The sequence below is a fragment of the Octodon degus genome, unplaced genomic scaffold (genome assembly GCF_000260255.1).
Source record: "Octodon degus isolate 3935 unplaced genomic scaffold, OctDeg1.0 scaffold00204, whole genome shotgun sequence".
Lineage (NCBI taxonomy): Eukaryota > Metazoa > Chordata > Mammalia > Rodentia > Octodontidae > Octodon > Octodon degus.
This window is the reverse complement of record NW_004524780.1, coordinates 420,378-429,162: the sequence shown is the minus strand read 5'-3', so window position 1 is coordinate 429,162 and position 8,785 is coordinate 420,378. Positions and strand designations below refer to the sequence as shown.

The 8,785-nt window shown below is 47.7% G+C and overlaps 1 pseudogene; it reads left to right on the top strand.

The window, feature by feature from the left end:
- The window catches only part of LOC101582411, a 63,627-nt pseudogene extending 59,739 nt beyond the window's left edge, over window positions 1-3,888 (top strand).
- The last annotated feature ends 4,897 nt before the right edge of the window (window positions 3,889-8,785 follow it).

The following is an 8,785-nucleotide window of genomic DNA, read 5'->3' as shown; positions in this document are numbered from 1 at the left end:
TGTTTAGACAAGATATCATACCTGCATCTTGTACTCTGAATAACTACTATGAAGACAACAATATGCAGTGTGTTAATTATTGTAACTGTCTTGCTATCTTGTTTTGAAACTGTCTCATTGATATTTCTTTCTCAATAAAATTAATATTAAAAAATGTGGAGAATTAATGTTTCCCCACATTGCTTTGGATTGAATAGAACAGCATGGAGGGGCCGATTCTCTAGCATGTTGTAATTCCCAGGAGGGGGCACATCTGGAGTACAATTTTACAACACATCGGTGCACGGGTTTCCAAGATGTGCGTGCCATACTTTGGGTCCCTTCCCAAAGTAGGGAAGTAGCATAAAGTGACTCTATTGAAGGGTGCAGCCTTTCCTGCATTTTTCCCTGCAGAGCTTCCTTAAGAAGTTGCTGTGGTTTGGATCTACAGGGCTGCAAAGGCTGTGTATGAAGGGCATGGTCCCCAGAGTGGCATTACTGGGAGGCCGTGGAGGCTTTAGGATGTGGAGCTGGATGGAAAGTTCTAGGTCCATGAGATGTCCTTTCCACGAAATGCTAGAACCCTTGTATCTCCCTCTCTCTCCTGCTTCTTGGTCAAGAGGTGGGAAGTTTGGCTCCAGCACACACTCCACCTATGGCATGGTCCTTTGTCATCATCCAAAGCCCCAGGGCCAACTACCAATGGACCAGAATCCCCAAATTGTGGGCCTGGGCAAGGCTTTTCTCCTTATCAGTTAGTAGTCTCAGGTATTCCACAGTCATGAGAGAAAGCTTATGCATTAATGCAAAAGTTAATTATTGTTTGAAGTTCCTATGCTTGGAAATGTCAGGTTCACCAACTGGGAAAATCATCACGAAAGCTGCTCCTCACTGAACACTTCACACATCCCAGAATTCCACATACAATTTTTAGTCAATTTAAAACTTACTGCTGAAAAGTGCCAAAAGATTGTGTGTAATGTGTAAAGATACACGTTGGATAAAGCAAAGTGATAGTCGGAATAAACACAAGAGAAACTGCTGGCCCCGAGTCCACCCCCTAAGCAGAACCGCCACCTCCACAATGCTTCATGAAGTGACCCCATTTCTGGAGGAGGATGTGACAGGTGGGTGTCCTGGTCATCAGAGCTGCCTATTGGAGTTGGTTCTGAGTTATGCCTCCATTTGTGCAGCATTATGCATTGAAATTTGGAGAATTTTCATTATACAGAAACACTGGCGCACACTATGGCTCAGCAAGTCTATCTTCAACACACTCCAAAGAAACAAAGGGACAGCTTCTCAGTTCATAGCTAGCTTTTACTGGAGTTAGTGAGTCTCCCATCCCTCCTGAAGAGTGGCGATTTTAACCTGCAACATGGCTCCATGCAGCCGGAGGTGGCCACAGAGTTGAATCCCTGGCTCACCTTAGAACCTCAGCACAGTTGCACAAAATGCTGTGCCTATCCTGAACCACTGTCCAACGAGGCAGAGGCAAGACCCCATAAACACAAGCTGCCTGTGCAGAAAGGACCATTTCCCAGGGGCAGAATTCAAGGTCTGGAGGTGGGTTTTTCCCCCAAAAGCAACAGAATAATTGATCACCATGGATCCTCCAGGACATCATTTGAAAAGGCTCCTGGCAAAACCGATATAGTATATTTCAGCTACGACAGGTGTATAGTGAAGACTGGCTGTGTTTCCTCAGAGAATCACAGAAGGTGAAAAAACATGATTGTTAACATCAGCTGTCACTAATCTAAATGTTACAGTACATATGTGGCTATAAATCGGAAGTCTAAGTTTTTGTATTCAGTTTCAACCCAAGGTGTTTTGTTTTTTTTTTTAATCTGATCAGTCAATTCTTACAACAATGCTTCCTTGCTGTAATACAACTGCTTTTAAAAATTTTAGTTTATTCTACTCAGACTCAGAAATGCTGGGCCTTCTTTGCATGGTTTTGAGTATTCGCTTGTGTTTATCTACTGTTGGTCTCAAAGTGCTGCCTTTACCAGCAGGGTGAGTTCGTTGTGTTGCAGTGACAAGAAGGCCTGGTGTTGCAGCTGCATGAAGACTTTCGGGGTGCGTGAGAGAGGGAAATCATCAGTGGACCTTCACAGAAGCATGAGCATCCACCCTTAACCACCTGACAGCACCACAGTAGGCACCTGAGCCCGCTGGAGTGGCCCCGTGTGCCAGCTGATCAGGAAGTGTGAGAACAGGGGCTTTGTGAGACTGAGCACACAGGTCCACTTCCTGCACTGCCCACCCAGACAGCAGCTCAGCTCAGTGCCCCTCAGCATCAACCTCCCCTGGAGGGAAGCCAGAGCTTCATGAGCTCTCAGTCCTGGTACGCAGGACACTCCTGAGTTTGGAGGTAACCAGTGCAGCAGGGTGGTTGGGAGAGGCTGGGAGCAAAGACGAGAAGTTGTGGGCCTGTGGACTGCTTTGTGGCCCTGGAGGACACCTGCCATGAGCCTGTAGAATGCCTCACCTGTGGACCCTCCCCTGCCATGGGCACCCCTGGTGATCCATACATCTCTTCCCCTATACCCAGCCTGGCTTCTGAGCATCCTCTGCAGATGGCGATGCCTGCATCTCAGGTTGGCAACCAGCCTGGTGGCAAGACTGGGAGAAGGAACAGAAGCCTGAGCATCTCCACCAATGGACAGAGCAAGCTCTCAGCCCCCTCCTGGCTCTTCAGGATGGAAGGAAGGCATGTGGTCTGAAGAACTCCTCCCTAAGAGGTGACACAATGAGATAAGCAGGAACCGGGGTAGAAAAGGTCCTTCTGAGCCAAGATGACTGAAGCTATCTCCCCTGGAGCTGGGAAATTGAGAAAGGAGAGACGCCTGCTTCTTCAGATGTGAAGGCAGAAACACAGAACTCAAGGAACACAAAGAGCCAAGGACACTTGACACCGCCAGAGAAACAGATTAGTATTCCTATAACCAACTCTAAAGAAATGAAGACCTACATATTGGCAGGAAAAATCCCAAATAAAAGAGTGAGAGAACACTGCTCTAATCCCAGCAACCTGGGAGGTTGAGGCAAGAAGACTTTAAGTTCAAACCCAGCGTGGGCAACTTAGTGACTTAGCAAGATCCTATCTCAAGTGAAAAATATTTAAAATTTTTAAAAGCACTTTCTGTCAGCCAGCTGAGATGCCAAAAGGGAAGAAGGCCAAGGGCAAGAAGGTGGCCCTGGCCCCTGCTGTTGTGAAGAAGCAGGAGGCCAAGAAGGTGGTAAGTCCCATTTGAGAAGAGGCCAAAGAATTTTGGCATTGGGCAGGACATCCAGCCCAAGAGAGACCGCACCTGCTTTGTCAAATGGCCCTGCTACATCCAGCTGCAGTGACAGAGGGACATCCTGTACAAGCAGCTGAAGGTGCCCCCTGCAATTAACCAGTTCACGCAGGCCTTGGACTGCAAAACAGCTACCCAGCTGCTTAAGCTCACCCACAAGTACAGACCAGAGACCAAGCAAGAGAAGAAGCAGAGGCTGTTGGCCCAGGCAGAGAAGAGAGCTGCTGGCAAAGGGGATGTCCCCACTAAGAGGGCACAAGTTCTCAGAGCAGGTGTCAACACTGTCACCACTCTGGTAGAGAACAAGAAAGCTCAGCTCATGGTGATTGCACATGATGTGGACCCCATCGAGCTGGTCATGTTCCTGCTGGCCCTGTGTTGCAAGGTGGGGGTCCCTTACTGCATCATCAAGGGGAAGGCCAGGCTGGGATGTCTAATCCACAGGAAGACCTGTGCCACTGTCGCCTTCATGCAAGTCAACTCAGAAGACAAAGGCATGCTGGCTAAGCTGGTGGAGGCCACCAGGACAAACTACACTGACAGATACGATGAGATCTGCTATCACTGGAAAAAGCAAAGGCTAAAGAGCTTTCTACTAAACTAGGCTAAGTGTACTCTTGAGTTTTCTGTACATAAAAACAATAAATTGTCCTTAATCCAGTGTAAAAAAAATAAAATAAAACTTTTTAAAAATATAGATCAATGTGAAGGACCTGGATTCAGTAGTGAATACCACACACAGGAAAAAAAAAATAGGAGAGACAGAGAAAGAGAAAGAAAGGAAAGCACTTGACAGAATAAGACATGAACAAATGAGAAACTCAACAATTATATAAATATCCAAAAAAGAATCAAACAGAAATCCTGGGGCAGAGGAATGAATACATGACACAAAAAGTGCCACAACAAGCATCAGTGTCCTACCTGGTTGAGCAGAAGAAGGAGTGGTCAGCCTGAGAACTGGCCATTTGAAAATACGTAGCCAGAGGGAAAACTTAAAAGTGGTGAAGCAATCCTCTGGAATTTACCAGACACTAGTGGGAAGGCTAACGTTCATATTGTCGAAGTCTTTAAAAAGCAGGGGGGGGGGGAAGTGAAACACTTATTTCAGGAACTAATGGTGGGGGTGTCCACCAGCCTGGGTGTGGGGACGCACATCACAGCGGGTGTGTGCGCTGTGTCATCCTGCCGTGTAGCCTAAGTGCACACAGTTCTGTCAGTATCAGCTCAGTAAAGAAGTGTTTGTTACCACATGTGGTGCACCAAGTACATCCGATGGTGTAGCCTTGTGGCTAGGACACAGATCTTGCGGGGCCCACTCCAGGCCCCCCTCTCCTCGCTGTTTACCCAGAATCCATGAAAACCCTCCAGGTCAGCTGCAGGGTGATACTGGCACAGGGTCAAGGGAAGGCATCTCAGCTGCGGCCCAAGATTAAGGAGGTGGCACGGTGATCTGGCGGTGTCCTGCTGCCCCTCTTCCCTCAGGCTTCTCTGCAGGAGGTCCTGGATGGGGCTGCACATAGTGGCAGAGGAGCTCCACAACCTGGGGTATAACAGTGGTCTTCTATGTCACACGACCGTCAGGCTGGACTGTCCTGTGTCCCTATGTGTGCTCTTTTCTCTCCATACCCAGATTCCTGTTTGCTCAGCTCCCTGCACGTCAGTGCTATCCATGATGAATGAACCTACTGGGTATATGTCCAAGCGTTGCACAAGCAGAAGCGTACATCTGTGCCTGGACACCACCTGACGTGTGGCCTGCACTCTACCCAAGAGCTCTCCATTTCCCTCTCTTCCCATCACTGCTGCGTCCAGACTGTGCTTCCTAGTTTATACAAAGTCCCATGTATGTGGGTTTCACTAACACCAACCCCTCTCACCTGGCTGTGCGGCTCCCTCCGCCATTGTCTACTCAAGAGTTCAACCCCCTACACACATGTAAGACTTGGGAGATTTAAGAAGAAAGTTTCAAAATTCATCGTGGCGGGGGGACTAGATTCCATAAACTCAGCAAGAATTCTATTTTTAAAAAACATTCATTTACAAGAATTTGAAAAGATTTAATTTCTAGTATCATCCAAAGATGGCTTCAATAATTAGAAAACTCTTTCCTTTAGAAGCGATCGGGTTCAGCATATAATTTAATTGCTGTCCATTACATGACTGACAATACAGGCAGCAAAAAATGTAGAATGCAGCTGCATTTCATCCAAAGCTTTCTGATCATAAAAACATGCACTTCAGAAGCTGGTTCTACTTTGCAAAATCTATATTTAATGCTTTAAAAGCTTAACTTTGCTCCAGCGATTTCACTACTCATGTGTCCATTATACTTTTTTCTGCTAACCTGTTCAACACTTATAGCTGAGATTGAACTAGGGGAGAACTGCTGGCCACCAGCGCATCCCGAGTCACTGTGATCACCTGAAAGACCTGTCCTGATGGATAGACACATGGAGGGCTGTTCTGACAGTCCATTTTGAAGAAACAATGAGGTGTCCAACATCCAGTTCAAAATCACATTTGGCTTTCTGAGTCGTCTGAGCCACAGGTGCTGATCTCTCTTAAAAGTGGAAGTGTGGTTGTCATTGTGGTTGTGGGCAATGAGCTATGGGGAGAATCCGGCAGGCTGTGGTTGTCAAGAGGTCACAGTAGGACCATGCACAAGTGCTGAAGAGTCACCAGCTGGCCCCTACCTGCCTGCACTTAAACTGGGCTGTCCCGCTTCCCGTCCATTACATAGTCTGAGGCTAGATTCGTATCAATGTCACACCTGAAGTCCGGATATAGCCAGGCCACAGTCAACCCAGCCATCCTGACTTCACCGCAAGGACAGCCCTGTGCTTGGTGGGTGGTCTGCTGGGAGCAGAGGGGGGCAGAAACTCTCACAAGATCAGAACAGAGCGAAAGGTTGCCTGAATCAGGCCGTGGTGAGGTTCACCGCACAGTTCTGAGCCACAACAATTTGGTACTTAAAATGTGTCTGGTGCATTTCTCCACTCATAATACTTAAATCTACTGTTTGTTGCTTTTTCTGGGGGCATCACCACCATCACATCAGGTGTGACTGCTTGGGTGGCAGCTGGAGTAAGGAGCCCCTGAGTGTCTCAGGAGCTCCGTTCTTCTTGGCTTCCCTGGACATGGCGCCTTCCCTGAAATCTTAAAAATGGACAATGCAGAATTTCAGTCCCATGTTCCAGGGAATTGTGTTGAACTCACCCCACTAAGGAAGATTTCAGGGTTTTAATACTATGGATCCTCCCACCCCAACAAATACTCCAGGAGCAAGCCTGTAGTGGGAGACTCTTCTGTTACTAAGAGTTTGGGAAGGGCAGGGTAACCCAGGCATGCAGGGGTTGGAATCCGGTGCTCAATGAAGGCCCTGAGGAAGCAGGACTCTGTTCTGAGATTTGTATTATGCCCAACCCTTGTGGTGAAACAGCTCAAATACATTCCTGTTCCTGTGCTGTGCTAGAATCTCTACTCACCATATCTGTGACAATGTTTTTGTCAGTCTAGGAAAAGAGGGATGTCCTGGCCTTCATCAACGGGGCCCATGATCAGCCCATGTGAACTTCATCTGGTTCCTGCAATGGAACACTAAGCTCCCCATTTCACAGTCAGGGACACTGAGGCCAGGGAAGGCCAATGAGTTGCTTACTGTTATGTTGATAGCAAGTAGCAGGTTGGATTCCAAGACCACCAGTTTGGGCTGTGTGGTGGGGACAAGAGTCATGTTTCTTCAGAGAGCATTATTACTGATGTGAGAATGCTGCTATCATTCCTGCCACCATGGACCCTTCACCTGGATTGGACTAGAAACCGCACTGAGTGATCGTCTAACCTAGGCACACGGTGCTTGCGCAGACCCCTGGGGATAGGGTTAGGGTTAGGGCTCTCATCATCCTGTTGCAGGAATGGCCAGGGTCAGGTTTAGGACTAGAGTTAGGGTTAGCATTAGTGTTAGGGTTTTCATGACCCCATCATGGAAGCAGAGGGTCAGGGTTAGGGCTGGCATTCTGGTTATGACAATTATCCCCTGGTCATAGAGGCAGCTCCTTGCCCAGCTTCTCACCAGGCAAAGGTGGAGCAGAGCCTGCCCAGTGGCCAGTGTCCTCCCTGGAAATCATACCTGCTTCCCATGCAGCCTCCCCAGGCAGATGTGAGCTGTTTCCACAAAGGGGCTATGTGCACTGTCAGTGTCCTTCACTCACCCAGCTGGCCAGGGACACTGGGCCACATCTTAGCAACAAAGCAAAGCATGGCCCCTCTTCTAGGGACTGACCACTGCCTTATGATGGCAATCCTGCTCTGGCCTGTGGACCCAGGCAGCCCAGTCCTCCCAGCCCTGCGAGGTCACAGCTCTGGACACATGCAGGTGTTCAGGCTGGCTGGGGAGTGCAAGGCTGAGGCAGCTCAGCTTCCCTGGCTCCGGACCTGCACTCCATCACCTCTTCCCTCTCTGGATACTTCTGGCAGGAAGGTCCTTCCCTCTATCTGCTTGCCTTTCAGCCTGACCTTCCTGTAGTCACTGCAGGGGCCTCCCAAGGCAGGGACTGGAGGAGACCTGGCTTCCCCACCTTAACCTTTTTTTCAAGTATAATGACTTTTCTCTGTCTGTAAATTCTGTGGACAGTGCCCTGCAGCCAGACAGGGACTTTTCCCCTCTTTGTCCCCAGCATGGGGTCAGTGCCTAGCACATATTAAAAACTTAATTTGTAATCATTGAATAATCAATAAAGAAAAGAGCAAGTCTCATCAAGGCTTTGATCACCCAATTTAAAATACTACAGCTCAGCTCTGGCCTGAGTTATCCTTGGTCACACTGCAAATGTCTGAAAACGCAGAAATGCAGGTCACATAGGTCAATAGTCAGAAATCATCAATCAGTTCCTTCCAAGAAACCTGAAAAGCCCACAGCAGAGGCAAGGAGCTCTAGGAAGCCCCAGGGCTCACCAGTTCCCAAGAACCTGAAAAGGTATTGAAGAACACATTTTGTCTTTTTCAACCACACATTAATTTGTGGGCATAAAAACACCTAAGAATAGCTATTTTGCTCTGCATTTTTGAAAACCTTTTACTAAATGGCTGTTTCTTTCATTGTAGAATTTTCCACAGAAGTTGAAAAAAATAAAGAATTCATAGCAAAACTCCTGAAATTTCAGGGTTTTTAGGCCTTGAAGACCTGTGCTGTCTGATTCACTGACAAGGTGCTGAGATCTAACCAGGCTCGTTGCAAGCCCCGCAGGATTTCAGGACATCCGCTAACCAAGGCATCAAGAGGGGAAAGCGCTCGAAGAGAGGGTTCCTTATGTGTTGTGGGGAGAAAATTCACTCAGACATCAAGCATGAATCCTGTGGACTTCATGCTACCTAAAACCCAAACAAATATTTTGGAACTCCCATTTTTAAGTACTTATGCCAGTCATACTGACAAACTGTTGTTGATTTATCATTGAAAACACTTGTGCAGTCATTTTTATCGGTAGTTTATAGGTGAG